The sequence below is a fragment of the Thalassophryne amazonica genome, chromosome 20, assembly GCF_902500255.1.
Source record: "Thalassophryne amazonica chromosome 20, fThaAma1.1, whole genome shotgun sequence".
Taxonomy (NCBI): domain Eukaryota; kingdom Metazoa; phylum Chordata; class Actinopteri; order Batrachoidiformes; family Batrachoididae; genus Thalassophryne; species Thalassophryne amazonica.
In genome coordinates, this window is record NC_047122.1 from 42,653,201 (window position 1) to 42,675,958 (window position 22,758).

The window sequence follows — 22,758 nt, forward strand, 5'->3', positions numbered from 1 at the left end:
GCATCTTGATATGGCACACCTGTGAGGTGGGATGGATTATCTCAGCAAAGGAGAAGTGCTCACTATCACAGATTTAGTCTGGTTTGTGAAAAATATTTGAGGGAAATGGTGATATTGTGTATGTGGAAAAAGTTTTAGATCTTTGAGTTCATCTCATACAAAATGGGAGCAAAACCAAAAGTGTTGCGTTTATATTTTTGTTGAGTGTATATATATGTGTGTGTGTGTGTGTACTTTTTACTTTTGTGGTAAAATGGGTGGCCGTTTAGAAGCTTTTGCTTTGCTCACACCCTTTTGGTCACACAGTTCACTGTTAAATTGTCCTATTTATGAGTTTTTTGTTATTGTTGAGTCTGTATGCTGAATAAATTCATTCATTCAAAATTCTTTCCACAGTGCAGAGCTAGTAGCTCACTCCATGGGATAAGGAGTTGAACCATCAATACGTAGACCTGCATCAGACCATTCAGCTGTAAATTTAGTCAAATATATGCATTGACATAAGCAACAGTAATTCTACATAAGTGTCATTTGTGATGGATTCTTACTACATATTTGAATTCCTGTGTTTGCATCTGTTAGAGCTGTATTTGTAAGTTGTTAAAAAAAAACTCAAAGGATCAAAATGCAACACACCATAAACACTGGTTAGTTTATGTCAATAAAAACACAGTTCCTGACTGCAAATATTAATGCATGTGAAAAGATTAATACATACATCTACATCAACAGGAAGACAGAGGACAGAAAGAAGAAGAACAGTAGTAGCCAGTAAACCCGTAGCAAGCAGTATTTGTGGTATTTATATTTGCAAATTGTTTTTAGCTTCACTTTTGATACTCTGTGTGCTTCGTACCCTGTGTGCTGCTATACAAGGCTGCTGGAACCTCAATTTAACTGAGGGAATCTTCCCAAGGGATTAATAAAGTTATCTAATCTAATCAAAATTTTTTACAGGAATTTGAGTTAGAGAGAATATCAAATTTGCGAGGAAGCCTATGCTGCAATAAATCTGCTAACTCCAGCTGGCAATGCAGCTGCTTGCTCAAATCACTGCCTTCAATAACAGACCCATTGGAATATCATTAACTTTCTGTCCAGAATGTTCAGCTGCTTGTCTGTACGGTGTACTAAGTGGAGCACACTGAAGAGTCTATCACACACACAGCGGCTTTTTCAAGCAAGAAAAATACCCACAACTGGACAGCAGCTGCAACAAAAACAGGTGCAGTAACAGAATTTTTTAAACTGACGTACAGTTAAATGTGTGTTGCCAATATGTACATTTTATTTGATGTTAGAGGAGTTAAGGACAGGTATGACATGCAAACTGTAATTCATTCTTAAATCAAATATAATCAATCTCCTTTTGAATGTGTGTCTATATATGTTTGTGTGTGTGTCCACATGACCCCATACTGCAAAAAAAAAAAAAAAACCTGAGGTGTTAAAATCAAACAAGCAGTTTGTTGTCCATATAATAATCATAATGACAGGTGAACAGGAGGTCAGCTCTGTGGAAAAACAGGTTGCTGATTTCCTCCTATCTAAAGGTATAGAAATGGATTTAAATAACATTGAAGCGTGCCACCCTCTGCCCCGGAGAAATGACGGTGATAAACGAACCGTCATCATGAGATTCATCAACAGAAAACACAAAACAGCACTGTTAAAACAAGGAAGAAAACTGAAAGGGACAAACGTATTCATCAATGAACATCTCACCAAACGGAATGCCGACATCGCCAGGAAAGCACGCTTCTTGAAGAAACAGGGAAAAATCCAGCACACATGGACTTCAAACTGTAAAATATTCATCAAACTGAACGGATCACCAGAACAAGCAAAAGTCATGGCAATAAGGAACATCGAGGAGCTGGACAAATATGAACAATAGTGTTTCTTAAAGCGAGGATCTGGACAGATATGACCAATAAGGTATGAGGACACAAACACATCACAACACCATGACACAGACCAGAGGAACCTATTCATCTACTACCTATTCATCTACATCTGGAGACAAGAAGGATATAACTCAAAGGATTGCTGATCATGGAAAAGTAGAACTGAGAACATTTAAATACACAGACCACAATGTACTGGACTTGGAGCACGATATAGACCCAGACAATAATTTCTTCTCAAATATCAATGACAGTTGTTGCTATTATACAGATGAACAGTTTAATCGGATCATTAAAACGGATAACAAATTATCAATAATCCATTTCAACAGCAGAAGTCTATATGCAAACTTTAACAACATTAAAGAATATTTAAGTCAGTTTAAAAAAATATTTAACATAATTGCTATATCAGAAACATGGATCAATGAAGATAAAGGAATGGATTTTGAACTGGATGGATATGAATTTAATTGTGTAAACAGAAAGAATAAGAGTGGAGGAGGAGTGGCTGTGTATGTGGATAAGAACATGGATTATAAAATAGTAGACAATATGACAACTGTGATTGATAACTTATTAGAATGTATAACTATTGAAATATGTGAAGAAAAAAGCAAAAATGTATTGGTCAGCTGTATATATAGAGCACCAGGATCTAGTATTGAAACATTCACTGACTGTATGGGAAAAATGTTCTCAAAAACTAATCAAAAAACTGTGTTCATTTGTGGTGACTTAAATATTGATCTGCTCAATCCAAATAAGCATAAAATAACAGATGAATTTATCAGTATAATGTACAGTATGAGTTTATATCCAAAAATCACCAGGCCAAGCAGAATTACATCCCATAGTGCTAACTTAATTGATAATATATTCAGCAATGATATTGAGAATAACACTGTGAGTGGATTATTAATCAATGACATTAGTGATCATCTACCAGTTTTCATCGTTTATAATAGAAACCATCGGCGGAATCAGCCAGAGGAGAAAATAAAATACAGGCGAGTGCGGACAGAGGAAAACATGAACACACTAAAGAAGGATTTACAGGAGCAAAACTGGGAAAAGGTATACAGTGAAAGTGATGTTGATAGTGCATATGAAACTTTTTTACAAATATTTACATCATTATATGATAAAAATTGTCCAATTAAACAAGACTACAGAAAACAAAAATCCAAGCTCGACCATGGATGACGAAAGGGTTACGAAATGCATGTAATAAGAAAAATACACTGTATAGAGAATTCATAAAACTAAAGACTAAAGAGGCAGAAAATAGATATAAGAAATACAAAAATAGATTAACTAATATTATACGGGTATGTAGGAAGGAATATTATAGTAACATATTATATAATAACAAAAACAATATTAAAGGAATATGGGATATATTAAATAGCATTATCAAAAATGGTAATAAAAAACAGAGTTACCCTCAGTATTTCATTGATAATAATGTCAAGAAGGAAAATAAGGATGAGGTAGTCAACGGTTTTAATAATTTTTTTGTAAATATTGGACCAAGCTTGGCAGAAAAAATTCCCGATTCCCAACCTGAGGATTTGGATAATAATCTCATAGAAAGAAATCCCTGTTCAATGTTCCTCACAGCAGTGGATGGAAATGAAATTATAGACATTGTGAATAATTGTAAATATAAAACATCTACCGATTTAAATGAAATTGATATGGTGGTGGTAAAACAGGTCATTGAATGGATTGTAGAACCATTAACATACATCTGTAACTTATCATTTCAAACCGGTAAATTTCCCAATCAAATGAAAATAGCTAAGGTTGTGCCGCTGTATAAGACTGGGGATAGACACCACTTCACAAATTATAGACCTGTTTCTTTGCTTCCACAATTTTCCAAATTATTAGAAAAGTTATTCAATAATAGATTAGACAAATTCATAAATAAACATAAATTACTTACTGATAGTCAATATGGATTCAGAGCACATAGTTCAACATCACTTGCATTAATAGAATCAGTTGAGGAGATTACAAACGCCATAGACCACAAATTACATTCAGTTGGAATATTTATAGATCTTAAAAAGGCTTTTGATACAATTAATCATGACATATTAATCAATAAACTTGAACAGTATGGGATTAGGGGGTTGGTGTTGCACTGGGTGAGAAGCTACTTAAGTAACAGAAAACAGTTTGTGAAGTTGGGGGAATATACATCATCATGCTTGGACAATGCTTGTGGCGTCCCACAGGGGTCAGTATTGGGTCCAAAACTGTTTCTAATTTATATAAATGATATTGTCAATGTTTCCAAAATATTAAAATTAGTATTATTTGCAGATGACACAAGCATTTTTTGTTCAGGGGGGGATTTGCAGGAGTTACTGAGGAGGATCAGTATAGAAATGGGAAAATTGAAAATATGGTTTGACAGAAATAAATTATCATTAAACTTAAGTAAAACAAAATACATGTTATTTGGCTATTGTAATACAGATATACAGGTTCAGTTACAAGTCGAGGGGGTAGATATTGAAAGGGTACATGAAAATAAGTTTCTGGGGGTGATAATAGATGATAAGATAAACTGGAAGACTCATATAAAACATATACAAAGTAAACTGTCAAGAAGCATTTCAGTTCTAAACAAAGCGAAACATATTCTGGACCACAACTCACTCCGCATTCTTTACTGCTCACTGGTTTTACCATATTTACAGTACTGTGCAGAGGTATGGGGTAATACTTATAAAGGTACAACACAATCACTATCAGTAATGCAGAAAAGAGCTATAAGAATTATTCATAATACTGGCTATAGAGATCATACAAATCCACTATTTTTACAATCCAAATTCTTAAAATTCACAGACTTGGTTCATTTTCAAACAGTACAAATTGTGTATAAAGCAATAAACAATTTACTTCCAGCAAATATTAAAAATATGTTTTTTAACAGATCAGGGGATTACAGTCTGAGGGGGAAATTTAATTTAAAGCATCAGTGGGCACGAACAACATTAAAAGGTTTCTGTATTTCTGTCTGTGGGGTGAGGATGTGGAACAGATTGGGAGTGGGGCTCAAGCAATGTCCAAGCATGAACCAGTTCAAACAGCGGTACAAAAATATGGTTTTTTCTGGGTATAGGGAGGAGGAAGGGTAATGAGGGTTAGGGTGTTTTTGTTGTTTGCTTCGGCTTGTAAATATATAGTATTTTGTATGTAAGTAGGTATGTGTAGGTGTATATGTATGTTTGTGTATATATATGTATATATATATATATTGATATCGGTTTAGGTGTGTAGGAATTTATGTGTATATGTGGCAAAGGGTATTACTGGTTGTGGGGAAGAAGGGGTAGGGATAAATAAGCTGATGCTTCACCCTACCCCTTTTCGGACATGTTGGGTACACAGTAGGAACTTTTTTGTTGTTGTCTTTACTGATCTAGCTTGTAATTGTTGTTGTATCAAATGTTCGAAATAAACAGTTTTCATTCATTCATTCATTCATAATAAATATGTTACAACATTTTGTAACTTGAAAATAAGTGCAAAACCTGTGCTGTATACATTTCAATTTATTAATTTATATAGCGCCAACTCACGACAGTCGCCCCAGGCGCTTCACACAATTCAAAACAACACAAAGTAATTTAAAATCAAAATTAAAATCAAGAAAACCACAATAAAAAGATAAAACACAGTAGAATAAAAAGAAATTACAAAGCAAACATTAAAACAAATTAGATTACTGATAAGACAGTCTAAAAAGTGGGTCTTCAGTCTTGATTTAAAAGTCTCCACCATGTCAGACTGCCAAGTCATACATATGACTGCCATGTCATAACTGCAGGTAGATCAAGCATTAAACAAGTCGTATAAAAATAGAACGCTCGTATTTTGAAATCCCCTTCGTAACTTCCTGTAATGGTTTCTTCTGGGTAAATGGTCGAACGGGTATGAGACTAACGCACAGGTTGAGTGTGCGGTATCGGCACAAACCATTCGGAGGATGGGGGTGTCCGCGCTGGGTAGCGAGTAGGGCTCTGTGGGCCGAACCGAACCGAGCCGGGCGCGGAACTTCGGAACTTGTCGTTTGTATGTACAGCTTGTCTTGCTGCTCTAGCTTGAAAGATCTGTGGAGCTATATCTCATTTCTTGCTTATTTGAATTATACCCAAGATTTTGCTTCCTTTCTAAGTAGTCCTTGCATTTTCTTCTTTTTCTTTTGTAATTCTTACTTTATATTTATCTGTATTTTGAGATGTATGTTTTTTCTATATTTTGTTTTATTGTGTTAAATTTGTAAAAAAAAATAAAATAAAATAATTAATTTAATTAATTAATAATAAGTTGTCTTGCTAATGGCCACAAGATTGAGGAAAGAAGAACCAGGGCTGTGAATCTTCGAGAATGACATGAATTAAGTGCCATAAATGTATGCAAATTCATATTATAAGGGGAATTTCCCAACTTCAAATTTTTACTGTATTGTTTGTTCTCTGCATCGCACACTCAACCCGTGCTCACCATGGTCAGCGTTCACAGATTAAATCGTGAGTTCTAACTGCTTTTTTCTAGTAGTTTTAACGAGTGGAAAAAGTTAATGTTTCACATTAACTTCTTTATCAGTTGTGTGGACTTTTGGATTGTCAAGTAAAACCAGTTTTATCTGTGTCATTAAGTAAATTGAGTGTTGTGACAAACTGAACCAATGTGTATTATTTTCAGACTATCTGACAGGGTTTTGATTATTACACATTTAGATTAGAAGAAGAGTTGCTGGCGTTGTGTGTTTGCCGCTCGTCTGATTTTCTCCAGTTTTCTCGTGTATAATTCGGTTTTTAGTGGCTTGAGTGTAATTTTTATTTTGGATATGTACTTAACGTGATTTTTGGTCCTTCAGTGTGCATTTTTTGCGCTGTACGACGCCGCATTTCACTCCCTCGGCTGGCGTGATGCTAAGCTACTCTGCAGCTGAGCTACGAAGCTTGAACAATAATGTCCCTCGGGACATTCTTGCTATCAGAGAGCTTGGCTTGTTCCGCCGACGTCGCTGTGTCCACAGAGGCTCCCGGAGAAAGTTTGTGTTCCATCGAACTGGGTCGTCTGTGCCGGTGTCACGGTCTGAGATTACCACCAGTCTGAATTTACCAGGTAAAATTAGACTGTAGCAGTCACAGTCTGAACTTACCACCAGTCTGATTTTATCATCTTGGTATATTGAGACTTGTGTGTTATTGACCCTGGTCCAAATTTGCCAAGCAAATATATTAAATATTTTTTTAATTGGAACCACAAGTAAATCCTGTCATTTTCTATTGATGCTTATTGATTTAACCATTATAATTCTGGTTACTAGTTACCTAGCTAGTCTGAAATTTCCAGCCTGCAAGTCTGAATTTATGTCCCACTTCAAGTTTTCTGAATCAAAAGTGTGTGAAAAATACAGTTATTTCAAAATACGTCTGCTCGGTTGAAGATCGCCGCAAGAAATCGTAATTCTAGACCTCCCGGAAGTTGATCGCGAAAAAAAAATCGATTTGAGCATGCGCGTGGTAAAATGAGACCGGCGCAAACTCAGACCACGACACCGGTCATCTGGTCAGCTGAGCGCATCGGTGCTCAGCGTCCACGTCATCAGAGCGCTGCAGCTTCTGGGAATTGTAGTCCTGATGTGACGACAGCGGTTCCTGACACACTCCGGGCGCTGGATGGAAAACGTGGAGTGGATTTTAAGATACTCAGGCCTATTCAAAGATGTCAGTCTGTCAAACCGACAGAAGTCTTCAGTTTGGGTCTTATTAACATCAGATCTTTGTCCTCAAAATCCCTGTTGATTAACGATCTAATTATGGATCATCATTTGGACATGATTGAGTTATGTGAAACCTGGCTCAAACCCACAGCTGTTCTTCCTCTGAATGAGGCCTGCTCCACCAGGGTACACATTCAGTCACATGTCTCGTTGTGCGAAGCAAGGCGGGGGTGTTGCTTTTATCTATAAATCCAAGTTTACCTTCTTGACTGTCGGGGGGCATAAATATAATTTGTTTGAGCATCTGACTCTCCGCTCTGCCCATGATGCTACATATTGTCAGGGTCAGAAGTATGGAAATCAGTCATGCCATGTTGTCACTGTTTATAGGCCTCCTGGCCCATATTCTGAATTTTTAGATGAATTTGGTGCATTCATCTCTAGCCTGTCAGCTAGTGTGGACAACATTTTGATTATTGGTGATTTTAATATTCACATAAATAAGCCCTCTGATCCCCTTTGCAAGTCATTTATGGAACTTGTGGATGCGCTGGGATTCCAGCAATGTATTCAGGATTCAACACATACTAGTGAAAATACCCTTGATCTGGTACTCACACGTGGCCTTGCTGTCACAAACATTGACATTTTGCCTCTTGCCTCGGTGATCTCCGACCACTCATTTGTTAGGTGTGCATTTATGTTGCCGCGCCTAGTGGATCGAAAGCCTTGTCTTTCTTTGCGGCGACGCATTACTCCTTCAATTATGATAGAACTCGAAGCCAGACTGCCTGAAATTTTGGCCTCGGGGTTAGAGAATATTCAGTCAGTAGATAGTCTTGGGGATGGCTTGAACTCAGCGCTCAAGGCCACACTGGACAAGGTTGCGCCTCCTCTCTTGAGGACATGCCATTCCCAAGGCATACTCACCTTGGTTTAATGGTTACCTGCGTGACCTTAGGTAGAAGGCTCGAGGTTTTGAACGGAAATGGCGTACTTCTAAGTTAGAGGTGTTCCATCTTGCATGGCGAGATGCTGTCTTGGATTATAAGCAGGCACTACAGGCTACAAAGCGTGCCTATTATTCTGATTTGATTAATAAAAATAAGCATAATTCCAAGTTTTTGTTTGAAACTGTAGCACTTCTTATTCATGGACAGCCACCTGTTATTCACTCTCCTTTCTCAGCACAGGACTTCTTGGATTACTTCGAGAAGAAAATTGAGGATATTAGGTTGAGTATATCTCAGCAGGCTTTGGCCCAACCACTGCATACTGCTGTGAAGGTGGATGCGCCCACTGAGGTGGTATCCAGATTTACAGATTTTGATGGTATCTCGCTAGGCGCACTGATGAAGCTCGTGACGTCTACTAAAAGCACAACCTGTTTAATTGATCCTATACCAACAAAACTGTTTAAGGACCTGTGGCCCATTCTTGGACCAACTGTGCTGGAAATTATAAATCTCTCATTAACTTCTGGATCTGTTCGTAAGTGTTTTAAGTCTGCAGTGATCAAACCATTACTTAAAAAATCTAATCTTGACCCTAGTGTATTGAAGAATTATAGACCGATATCAAATCTGTCATTTTGTTCTAAAATCCTGGAAAAAGTGGTCTCGCGACAGCTCGTGGACTACCTCACTGAGAATAATCTTTTTGAGCCACTGCAGTCTGCTTTTAGAAAATTTCACTCCACAGAGACAGCACTTACTAAAGTAGTGAATGACCTTTTGCGAGCAATGGACTCGGATATCACTACGGTCCTGGTGCTGCTGGATCTTAGTGCTGCATTTGACACTGTGGATTACCATATTCTACTCAATAGGCTGGAGAATCACTTTGGGATTACTGGAAATGCTCTTGCATGGTTGACGTCGTACCTGTCCAGTCGTTCCTACTGTGTATTGTGTAATGGAACCTCCTCCGATCGTAGAGACATGAAGTTTGGGGTTCCTCAGGGATCCGTTTTGGGCCCCTTGCTTTTTTCTCTTTATGTAGCACCCCTCGGGAATATATTGCGGCGTTTAGGTCCGTGTGTTATACATCATACGGATAAAGTGAGGAACCTTGGAGTAATTTTTGATCCTGCGTTGTCCTTTGATCTCCACATTAGAGACATTACAAGGACTGCCTTCTTCCATTTGCGAAATATAGCGAGGATTCGTCCTATTCTGTCTATGGCTGATGCTGAGACTTTGATTCATGCGTTTGTCTCTTCTAGATTGGACTATTGTAATGCTCTATTCTCTGGCTTACCGCAAGCCAGGATCAGGGGTCTTCAATTGGTTCAGAATGCTGCTGCCAGACTTTTGACACGGAGCAGAAAGTTTGACCACATTGCGCCAATCTTGGCATCCCTGCACTGGCTTCCTGTTTCTGCAAGATCGGATTTTAAAGTACTGATTTTAGTTTATAAAATTGTTCATGGACTTGCACCTCCCTATCTGGCTGACTTGATAAGCCCCTATGTACCAGCTCGGGCCCTGCGTTCTCAGGGTGCAGGACTTCTGTGTGTTCCCAGGGTGAATAAAAAGTCTGCCGGTCACAGAGCTTTTTCCTATCGTGCCCCAGCTCTGTGGAACGATCTGCCAGCACACATTCGGCAGTCGGACACTGTGGAGACCTTTAAATCACGTTTAAAGACTCATTTATTTTCCCTGTTTTATCATTAGTGTTATGATGTGTTTTTAATCTTCTATTCTTTTACTGCTGTCTTTCTTTTATGGTTGTTTTTATTGTGTTTTAAATTTTTAATTGTTTTTTATGTTGTGAAGCGCCTTGAGACGATTTTGTCGTGAATTGGCGCTGTATAAATTAATAAATTTGAATTTGAAATTTGATTAGTTTTTCATGGTGTGACAACAAATCGAATCGCCAAGTTTGCGAGAAAAAAAATTCCCGTTCACCTCCTTTGACATTTGCTTGTCTGCTGTCACTGAGTCTGAATTTGTATCGGATCATTCAGACGAATAAGAATACCTGTAAAAGATGAGCAAATTAAATGAAAATTTGAGCAGAAAGGTATCAGTACCGGTCAATCATCTGCTAAAGAACCCGGATCTAGCTTGTAGGACAAAAACACACAGGACACTTTTGAAAGTTGGTCCATGTCACAAAGTTTCAAACTTGTATGTCATGCTGTGAATATCAGAATTTGAACAAAAAGACTAATTTAGGAAAACATGTAAAATTAAATCAAGCTTTAGGGGCTGTAATTTAAAATTCATAACGGATAAATGTGTAATATTTGGAATTTTGAGGAGGTGTCTGAGAAGGTGACCTCGGTACCCTCTGGGTCATTTCATATGGAATAACCCTGAATGTGATGTTATTACTCCAGGTGATGGCAGAGGACAAACCGTGGGCCCTGATCTCTAAGATTGGCGATGAAGGCTACCATGAAGACTTTGCTGCCATTCTGAACAAACACTTCCAAATTGTCTGTCACAGAGAATTCCTGCAGAACCCTCTGCTTTACGGCCCAAAAATCCAGGTCATGTTCTCTTGGGACTGCAGACCTGCAGCTGAACCATCATTACTCCAATCTCTTCCCTCACTGAAGGCGGTTTGCAGTGGAGGAGTGGGCTTTGACCACTTGGATGTGCCGTTCATCAACAGTATGGGGGTCAAGGTGACCAATACACCTGGTGTGGTTAGTGATGCCACTGCAGATATGGCCATGGCTCTGCTTCTGGCTTCAGCACGGAAAATTGTTGAGGGTGAGGCCACAGAACTGTCTCCACACGTATCCAAATCCATGTGTATTATTGTAGCATGTAGAACTCAACAGTTAATTGATTGATCTTTAATGAAAAGTCCATACTGGCTGGATTACATTAGATAGAACTTTACTGATCTCTCGGGAAGATTCCTTCAGGGAAAATGAGGTTCCAGCAGAATTGTATAGCAGCACACAGGGTAAGAAGCACACAGATTATCAAAAGTGAAAGTAAAAACAAAAAACAATTTGCATTATAATTACACAATATAAATACCAGACATACTGATTTACTGGCTGTTACTGTTGCTCTCCTTCCCGTCCTCTGTCTTCCTGTTACTCCTCCTCCCCCCAAGTGAGAAGTTGTACAGTCTGATGGCCTGAGGGACAAAGGAGATTTTCAGTCTCTTGGTTCTGCACTTGGGAAAGAGCAGTCTGTGGCTGAAGAGGCTTCTCCGGTTGCTGATGACAGTGTACAGAGAGTGACTGGCATCGTTCATAATGTCCAGCAGTTTGTCCAGTGTTCTTTTCTCTGTCACCATCAGCAAAGAGTCCAGCTTCATGCCAACCACAGAGCCAGCCCGCCTGATCAGTTTGTCCAGACTGGATGTGTCCTTGGATGTGCTGCCCCCCCACACACCACGGTGTAAAAGAGGACACTGGCTACTATGGACTGGTAGAACATCCACAGGAGTTTCCTTCAGATGTTAAACAACAGCAACCTCCTCAGAAAGTACAGCCTGCTTTGGCTCTTCCTGTACAGGTGGTTGGTGAGGGTTGTCCAGTCCAGTTTGCTGTCCAGCTACAGTGGTTAATTAGCAGCTTATTTGTCTTTGAGGTGTTGAGCTGTAGATGGTTTGTGTGGCACCAGGCAGCAAAGTCCTTCACTAGGCTCCTGTACTGCTCCTCCCTGGTGCATCCAACAATGGCTGTGTCATCTTTGAACTTGTGGATGTGACACAGCTCAGATTTGTAGCAGAAGTCAGAGGTGTACAGGGTGAAGAGGGGCCAGCACTGTGCCCTGGGGTTCTCCGGTGCTGCTGATCACAGTGTCAGACGTGGTGTCCCTCAGCCTGACATACTGCGGCCTGTAGGTGGAATAGCTGGAGACCCAAGTGACCAGGCAGGGGTCCACTCGCATCCTGTTCAGTTTGTCCTGGAGCACAAAGTGCTGGATGGTGTTGAAGGCACTTGAGAAGCCCAGGAAGAGAATCCTCACTGTGACATTTCCCTTATCCAGGTGTGAGTGGACTTGGTGTAGCAGATAGAGGATGGCATCCTCCACACCAACACCTGTCCAATATGCAAACTGCTGGATGGTGTTGGGCGTGTTGGACCTGTTAATTTCAGATTTTTGAAGATGTTTATCATGAAACCATGTCCTTATTTAGCTGTAAAATAAAGATGATTGCACCATTATGGCCCCTTGGTTCTCTGCTTGTTTTGGCACACTTGTAGCTTCCACATTCAAAATCATTTGATCCTTATTCATTTTAAAGGTCACCAGATATCTGTAGATCCCAAGACTACTTATACACCACAAAGCCTGATGGGAGTTGAAGTCACAGGGGCCACTTTGGGAATCATTGGAATGGGAAGAATTGGGTTCAAAATAGCTCAAAGAAGCAAAGGGTTTGACATGAAGATCCTGTATCACAACAGGAACAGAAGGTAAAGATGTTTTGCATTTAGTTTGTGTAGAAATATTATTTCTTTGCACTGAAATTAAGTTTCTGAACTTATTCATTGATGACATTAAAGCAAGGAATTAGTGACATGGTGTTTTATTTCACCTTCTCATCATTGTTTAGAAGCACTGAGGATGAGCAGGCGACGGGAGCGAGTTACTGTGACTGTCTGGATGACCTCCTGATGAGATCAGACTTTGTGATGGTGATTGTCAATCTGACTCCGGAGACCACAGGCCTTATCGGCCACAGAGTTGTCATTAATGAAGCCCACAGCTACACTGATCAACATCAGCAGAGGTTTGAATTGTTTCACACACTGAAAAATTACAGATCACTGGTAGTTTGTTCTTGCTGTCTGACCTGTTGATGTTTTTGTGTTTCAGGTCTTGTTGTGGATCAGGATGCCTTAGGCAAAGCTCTTCAGTCTGGAACGATTCGAGCGGCAGCGTTGGATGTGACTTATCCTGAACCTTTACCGAGGTCTACCAAACTACTGCCACAATATCACAATATTATTAATGAATAACTTGATAGCTTATTAAGGTTGCTGAATAAAACTTTTTACAGAGAAATACAGTACTGACACAAGAGGCACTCGCAGACATTAACGCCTTGCCTTATTTTAGACTTGTTGCTGAAAACAGTCTGGATGGCCCTTTTTGTCTTTGGTCTGGAGTACATGGCATAGGTTTCATGGACAAGGTTACATAAGGCTCCATTTTTGCACAGTAAAATTGAGGGCTGTAATGCTTAACAGAGATTTTCCAAACTGATTCCTTATTCATGTGGTTATATCATTTATTGATGAATGAGTGTTCTTGAGGTAGTACCACCTGAGGAATCAGAGATCTTTGATGTTTAGCTTAGGTTTGTGCATTTGCTATTTATGCACCGAAATTACGCCAGATTCCTTCACTCACTTAATGATATTATGAAGAGTAGAGGGGGATATATACAAATCCCTTCCAAACTTATTTGAAGGAACATTGTTTTTAAATCTTTCAATAATTTTACACTGCATTTGTTGACAAACTGATAGATCCTCTGCCCAGCTTTGCTCTTGAAAGACTCGAGCATTCATGGATACTGCCGCGGTGCGGCAGCACAGGAAAAACACCTCCGTGTTGATAACCATTTGTAAAATCCAGGCGGCTTTTGATGGCTTTCAGTGGAGTGAGTATATGAGAAATTGTTTAACAGCTGGACATGTTCCAACTTGTCCTTAAGGCTTCCAACAGAGGTGTTTTTCCTGTGGTGGAGCGCCGACGCTGCAATCCGTCTGCACGTCTTTCATTAAAAAAAATCTCCTTTAACTGTGGAATATCCGGATAAAATGCTGAAACCGACGACTTCTGAAACTTCTCTGTTCTCTCACGACGTCCTGGATCAATAGAGCCTGAAATGTGGAGGTTTTCAGCTTGAAACAGGCTGACGACGGCGCCTGAGAGCGCTGCACGACGTCTCGCTCCGTGGGAAGTCCTTAAAGCGACAGTATCACCTCTAAATCTCTCATCAGCCGTTAAAATTTTCACCGAAAACCAGCTTAATTTTTCGAACCGTGTCCACTTCGATGTGTCTCACAGTTTTAGAAAAAATTTTGATCAAACAAAGCACCAGTCTCTCAGCAACTTCTCAGACAAAGGAATTCCGACGAGGGGCTGGACGACTCCTCCCACAAGGAGTGCTCACAGGCGAATGACGTCACCGACAGGCGTGGAAAAACTCACGCATGCGCACGAGGGTTCAAGCATGTCTGACGTAAAAACATATGAATGAAATCCATATAGTTTTTGAAAAAAATAAAAAGGACCTATACTTTATGGACAGCCCTTGTATTTTTAATATGAATGATGCCAGTGTTTATATATGAATGATACCATGAAATCTGAAAACTTTAAAACATACACCATAACTCAAAATATATTGAATGTATTTCTGTGAAGTTTCTGTCAAAGCTTGTTCCTTGTGTCAGGGAAGGCAATAAAATAAGTATTGAACATGTCACCGTTTTTCTCAGTAAATATATTTCTGAAAGGTGCGATTGACATGAAATGTGTACAAGATGCAACCTAGGTAATCTGTAGATGCAAAGAAACCAAAACAAGTGAAGAAATTAAGTTATGTGTAATAAAACCTTTCATTTTTAATGACAGCTTCAAAATACCTCCTGTGTGGAGAAACTAGTCTCATGCTTTGCTCAGGTGTGAGTGGCCCATTTTCCACACAGTCTACAGATCTTGAAGGTTCCGTGGACCTCTTCTATGAACTCTGATCTTTCGTTCTTTCCATAGATTTTCCACTTGATTCAAGTTAGGTGATTGGCTGGGCCATTCTAGCAGCTTTAATGTCATTCTTTGAAACCAATTCAGAGTTTCCTTGGCTGTGTGATTGGGGTCACCGTCTAGCTCAAATGTTCACCATCATTTCATCTTCTTCATCCTGGTAGATTTTTTTATAGCATGTCTCGGTACATTTTTCCATTTGTCCTGCCTTTGGTTATATGAAGTTTGCCAGTGCCGTATGCTGAAAACCAGCTCCACACCATGATGTTCCCACCTCCAAACTTCACCGTTAGTATGGTGATTTTGGCCGATGTGCAGTACCATTTGACCTCCAAATATGGTGTGTATTATGGCATCTAAAGAGTTAAATTTTGGTCTCAGTCATCAGTTGGGACTGGACTAGCTGATACCTACTTGCACTGACAAGGGGCAGGACTGCTTTATAATTTCTGATAGAGTTCAGCTGGTGTCTTGGCTTTCATGTCTTTTAAACACCTTTCTTCAGGTGTTTAATACTTTTTTCCTGTATCATTTCACATTATTACACGTAATTTATGGACAGCTATGTTTGTTTTATCTGTATGTGTGAATCCCTTGGATTGGTTGGTACAAACACCTGGTGAAAAATTCATGTCAATAGCACCTTTAGAAATATATTTACTGAGAAAAATGGTGACATGTTCAATGCTTGTTTTAGCCACTGTATAGATCCACCTTTATCGATGTATATGGGACCTGTCATAATGATCCGAGCAAAGATATACTCAATCTAAATGCACTTTTTACTCATAATGTTAACATATAATTTTGTAGACATTGTGCTCAATGAAATAAATATAACAATGCTAAAATGCCCTCAGCCGTATGAGCATTGTTTCTTTGTAATTTGCAGTTGTTTTAATTGGTATTGCAGTGCAAAGTGTATGTGTGTGCACTCAACAAAAATATAAATGCAACACTTTTGGTTTTGCTCTCATTTTGTATGAGATGAACTCAAAGATCTAAAACTTTTTCCACATATACAATATCACCATTTCTCTCAAATATTGTTCACAAACCAGTCTAAATCTGTGATAGTGAGCACTTCTCCTTTGTTGAGATAATCCATCCCACCTCACAGGTGTGCCATATCAAGATGCTGATTAGACACCATCATTAGTGCACAGGTGTGCCTTAGACTGCCCACAATAAAAGGCCACTCTGAAAGGTGCAGTTTTATCACGCAGCACAATGCCACAGATGTTGCAAGATTTGAAGGAGCGTGCAATTGGCATGCTGACAGCAGGAATGACAACCAGAACTGTTGCTCGTGTATTGAATGTTCATTTCTCTACCATAAGTCGTCTCCAAAGGCGTTTCAGAGAATTTGGCAGTACATCCAACCAGCCTCACAACCGCAGACCACGTGTAACCACACCAGCCCAGGACCTCCACATCCAGCATGTTCACCTCCAAGGTCATCTGAGACCAGCCACTTGGACATCTGCTGGAACAATCGGTTTGCATAACCAAAGAATTTCTGCACAAACTATCAGAAACTGTCTCAGGGAAGCTCATCTGCACGCTCGTCGTCCTCATCGGGGTCTCGACCTGACTCCAGTTCGATTTGAGTGGGCAAATGCTCACATTCGCTGCCGTTTGGCACGTTGGAGAGGTGTTCTCTTCACGGATGATGCGAAGGAGATGTGTTGCACTGCATGAGGCAAATGGTGGTCACACCAGATACTGACTGGTATCCCCCCCCCCCCCCCCCCCAATAAAACAAAACTGCACCTTTCAGAGTGGCCTTTTATTGTGGGCAGTCTAAGGCACACCTGTGCACTAATCATGGTGTCTAATCAGCATCTTGGTATGGCACACCTGTGAGGTGGGATGGATTATCTCAGCAAAGGAGAAGTGCTCACTATCACAGATTTAGACTGGTTTGTGCACAGTATTTGAGGGAAATGGTGATATTGTGTATGTGGAAAAAGTTTTAGATCGTTGAGTTAATCTCATACAAAATGGGAGCAAAACCAAAAGTGTTGCGTTTATATTTTTGTTGAGTATATATATATATATAAAAACTACAGTGTTGCCCGTGGAGACCCATGGGCTCTAGAGTGGGTAATGTTTATAAAATAGGTATCTGACATTTTTCAAGGTTGGTAATAAATTGTGAAAACTTTCTACAATGATTTGGAATGGCGTGCAAGTCCAGAATGTTTTTAGAACCTAGACATCAACAGTGTTTTGAAGAAGAAATCAACCCTTTCATTTCTTGTTAATTATGTCATTTTTAATGTTAATTTACTGTTTTATTGTATTTATAAATTGTTTAGGTTCTTGTTATGATATACACAGTATTATTATTATTTTTTAAATTATTACCAGGATTATCAGAATTATTATTTTATTTTTACTTCTGTGTTGTCATTTGATTTTTAAATGGACCACAATGGAAATATATTTTCACTTTCTTGTCATCCATGTATTTTTAACATATTTACAATTATATTATGTGCTTACACTGAACCTACTCAATAAAATCACGTACGTACGCACTCATGCTTTTAATATATAGATGATTTACAGCCCCCTGCTGGATTGGCGTGTGAGTCCAGAATGTAAATATTTTTCAATTTCAATTTTTCAATTTATTTTCATTTATATAGTGCCAAATCACAACAGAGTTGCCTCAAGGTGCTTCACACAAGTAAGGTCTAACTTTACTAATCCCCAGAGCAACAGTGGTAAGGAAAAACTCCCTCTGAGGAAGAAACCTCAAGCAGACCAGACTCAAAGGGGTGACCCTCTGCTTGGGCCATGCTACAGACACAAATTACAGAACAATTCACAAAACGAATATACAGGAAATGCTGTTGGTGCACAGAACAGGAGGGTTGCCAGCACAAATACAACTCCCATCTCTGGATGGAGCTGCACCTTAAACAGAGAGAGAGAGAAAAAAAAACAATCAAGCATCAGAAAGAGAAGAAATACTGTATAATTTGCCAACATTAATCAACAAGAAAAACAGAAGAAATACTAAGGTGATCGCCGGCCACTAGCCAAATATCAGTGTCCATTGTTCAGTGTTGTTAGCTAACATATGTAGCTTCTCTAAAAATATTAATCATATCAATGTTCGTTTTTGGCGCCATCCATGCTTGACCCAAAATATATAAGCATACCAAAGAGCAAATGTCAGCTCTCCACAATTTGTACATGATCAAAATTGCATGCACACTTTTTGTCTTTTCCTCAGTCTGCTGTAAGCAGGTGCTTTAGTTTGACAAACAGACAGTGGTGGAAGACATTAAAAGAAATACGCAGTTCACGCATGGTACCAACACGATACTTAAGTCACTCATGGTAACAGCAACGTAACACTTAACTAAACTAACTAAACCAATTTAACTACAAAAAAATCAATAACACTAACAACACTGTTAAACTAACATGAACCACAATAACAACATTTAAAACTTCAAAACCCCGAACTTCCATGGTGCCTTGCAGCAAAACATCCATTGTTTACTGACTAGATAAAATATTTGTCCTATCAACTTTCCATTTTTTGCAGCGGTCATCCTTGACCCAAAATACATAATCATACCAAATGGCAACTGTCAGCTCTCCTGGGTTTCACCATGATTGAAGCCATACACACGCACGCACACAGAGGCCACCTGGCTATTATGATATAGATGAATTATTTATTGTTATTCACATTAATTATTAAGAGTCTATTGTCTTATGTACTATTTGTACATGTTCAATCAAGCCCCTCTATTTTGTCACATGATAATTTCACAAGGGCCACAATGAAAATAAGCGTTTATGCTTTATTATGTTATCCGTGTATCACTGATACATTCACCTCTGTATCTTTATATTGATTTTGCAGAATAGACTCAATCAATGAATCAATCATAAACATTTTGTGTGTGTGTGTGTGTTTTAATGGCGTCTGCAGGAGAGCATGCATGTGCGCATAAATGAGCTTTTGACAAGCGCGGAAGTTAGCTTTGATCGCGTGTGGTGCACATGCACACTGATGTCTGCAAGATGTCTTGTAAATCACTCCAGAGGTGTTATCAGGTTACAAAAACAATGTTTTTAGTTTTAGAACTGTTTATTTGTTGCCAGCTTTTACATAATATATGACAAAAATGTTATGTTTACACATAAACACAACTGAGTTAGTAGCTAGCTAGACTAGCCTGTGACGTCACGAGGCCAACATCTGAGAAATGTCTTGTAAATCACTCCAGATGTGTTATCAGGTTCCAAAACCAACATTTTCAGTTTTAGACGTGTTCATTTCTCACTAGGTTGGACATAAAATATGAGAAGCATGTTATATTTACACATAAACATAAATCCATAAAATGAATGATTGAGGCACTTTTGATTGTCATGGACTGTTGCATGTCTTCACGGATAAGTAAGTTTTTCTTAGTGCAAAACTGCCATGTAGTGGTACAGTATAGCACTACGGCTGTCGTTTGCACTTTCATTTATTGAAAAAGACACTCATGACCAGGGGCGGACTGGCAATCTGTAAATTCTGTAAAAGTCCAGAACGGCCGTCCGGTGGCACGTCGGCCCTTTTCAATAAACAAAATTTTCAGTCTATCAACTAACAAAAGCAGCCTGCTGTTGGTTTTTCTTGAAGTAATTTAACCCCTTAACACCTGAATTTATATAGCTGTATATAAAAAAATGTTTTGTGTGTGTTTTTGCCTTTAAGTAGGTGGTAAATAATGTTGAGATTATTAATTTCACTTTTGCACAAAAAATAAATAGTGATTTTGGTATTTTGGTAATGACTTTATGTTATAATGTTATAATAATAATAATGGTATGTTGCAAATTTGCGACAACAGGCATACTGGTCAGTTTGGTATGTTGCATATTTGAGTCAAATATTGTAGCATATATGCGACAATAGGCATTAAGGGGTTAAAATCACAGAGACAAGATACCAGCAGTTTTCACTTTCACCATTTAACAGATTTGGAAAGTAACACTCTCCGTGGCTGGCAATCAATTCATATATATATACATATATATATATATATATATATATATTATATATAATGAGTGACAAACAGTACTCTTCATCAATCTGGCTCCAACTTTATCTGATTGCTGTTGCCAGATCAGCTTTGCAGGTTGGAGCCTTGTCATGGACCATTTTCTTCAACTTCCACCAAAGATTTTCAATTGGATTAAGATCCGGACTATTTGCAGGCCATGACATTGACCCTATGTGTCTTTTTGCAAGGAATGTTTTCACAGTTTTTGCTCTATGGCAAGATGCATTATCATCTTGAAAAATGATTTCATCATCCCCAAACATCCTTTCAATTGATGGGATAAGAAAAGTGTCCAAAATATCAACGTAAACTTGTGCATTTATTGATGATGTAATGACAGCCATCTCCCCAGTGCCTTTACCTGACATGCAGCCCCATATCATCAATGACTGTGGAAATTTACATGTTCTCTTCAGGCAGTCATCTTTATAAATCTCATTGGAACGGCACCAAACAAAAGTTCCAGCATCATCACCTTGCTCAATGCAGATTCGAGATTCATCTGTTGTGTGGGCCGCCGAAGAGGAGGTACTGCTGGCTCACCACCACCGGATGGCGCCCTGCTTGGAGTGCGGGCTTCAAGCACAAGAGGGCGCCAGAACCACTGGGAGTGACAGCCGTCAATCATCCTCAACACCAGCTGTCACTCATCATCTCATCATCACCATCACCATAAAGGCCGGGCGGCGACTCCACCTCCTCGCCGAGAAATCTCTTACGATACAAGGTAATCTCTCTGCTGACTTATACGTCGAATAATAATCTGATCTGTTTTGCAGCTGTTTTTTCCTGGTGGTATTCCTTGACTGGATTTTCGGAGCTGCACGTGTGTATGATTGGAGGTGGAGGCTCTCCCTCCACAAGAATCAGTAATCAAGGTTGCTGGGTGTGAGGATTCACACTCACTACCTTCTGTTTTTTCTGCCAGCAGTACCAGGGCCGACAACGGAGGACAGAGACCACCTGGGGACTCGGGGCTTGGCGGCTTCGGTGTTCTTCAGGCCGTTGGTGGTAGAAGCGGTGTGGGTCCCGGCTCTTCGTTCATCTGAGGTCTCCTATCTTCGAGCCTGCCCGCAATCCTCTTGTGTGTGATTGGCAGTACCTTTTGTTTATTTTACGTTGTGTTCTTGTGCAACATTAAATTGTTACTCCTTCCCTTATCCATTGTCCGTTCATTAGCGCCCCCTGTTGTGGGTCCGTGTTACGACACCTTCCCAACATCATCACTGAATATGACTTTCATCCAGTCATCCACAGTCCACAATTGCTTTTCCTTAGCCCATTGTAACCTTCTTTTTTTCTGTTTAGGTGTTAATGATGGCTTTCGTTTAGCTTTTCTGTATGTAAATCCCATTTCCTTTAGGCGGTTTCTTACAGTTCGGTCACAGACGTTGACTCCAGTTTCCTCCCATTCGTTCCTCATTTGTTTTGTTGTGCATTTTCGATTTTTGAGACATATTGCTTTAAGTTTTGTCTTGACGCTTTGATGTCTTCCTTGGTCTGCCAGTATGTTTGCCTTTAACAACCTTCGCATGTTGCTTGTATTTGGTCCAGAGTTTAGACACAGCTGACTGTGAACAACCAACACCTTTTCTCCAAGGTGTGATCACTGCTTTTTAGATGCAGACTAACGAGCAGATCTGATTTGATGCAGGTGTTAGTTTTGGGGATGAAAATTTACAGGGTGATTCCATAATTTATTCTTCAGAACTGAGTGAGTCCATATTTTTTTCCCTCTGCTTGGTCTAAAAAGTAACCGTTACTGACTGCCACAATTTCTTTTCCTGATTTCTTATAGTGTTTCTTAAAGCCAGAAAGTTGCCATTTGAAATGACTTTAGTTTTGTGTCATGTCTGTGATCTGCTTTTTTTTCTACAAAATTAAACAACTGAATGAACATCCTCCGAGGCCGGTGATTCCATAATTTTTGCCAGGGGTTGTAATAATGATGATAATAGTTTCCGGACTACATTCGCCACACTCTCACGAGCACCACTAGCTCGTGACATGCCGACATGAGAAGATGCTACTGGATGCGTGTGTGTAACACATATGACATATACATATGACATTAGGATTTTCCTGGTCAAAATTAAATCAAAGCAAATGCCTACCTGTGGACAACATACTTTAAATTTCTTAAATCTTTATTATGGCCACTCTTAAAACTTTAGTTAGCGTTATAATTTTATTACTGGTAAATTTTAGAATTGATTTAGATGAGATATACTCATTATTTCACAGGAATATATCACAATTATCTGGGAACTACTTTTGCGCAGGAATTCCGCGGGCGCGTACTAACACAGAATACCCAT

The 22,758-nt window shown here is 39.2% G+C and overlaps 1 pseudogene; it reads left to right on the top strand.

Moving 5' to 3' along the window:
* The first annotated feature begins 1,097 nt into the window (after positions 1 to 1,097).
* LOC117501414 lies at positions 1,098 to 14,216 on the top strand (annotated as a pseudogene).
* Positions 14,217 to 22,758: the final 8,542 nt, after the last annotated feature.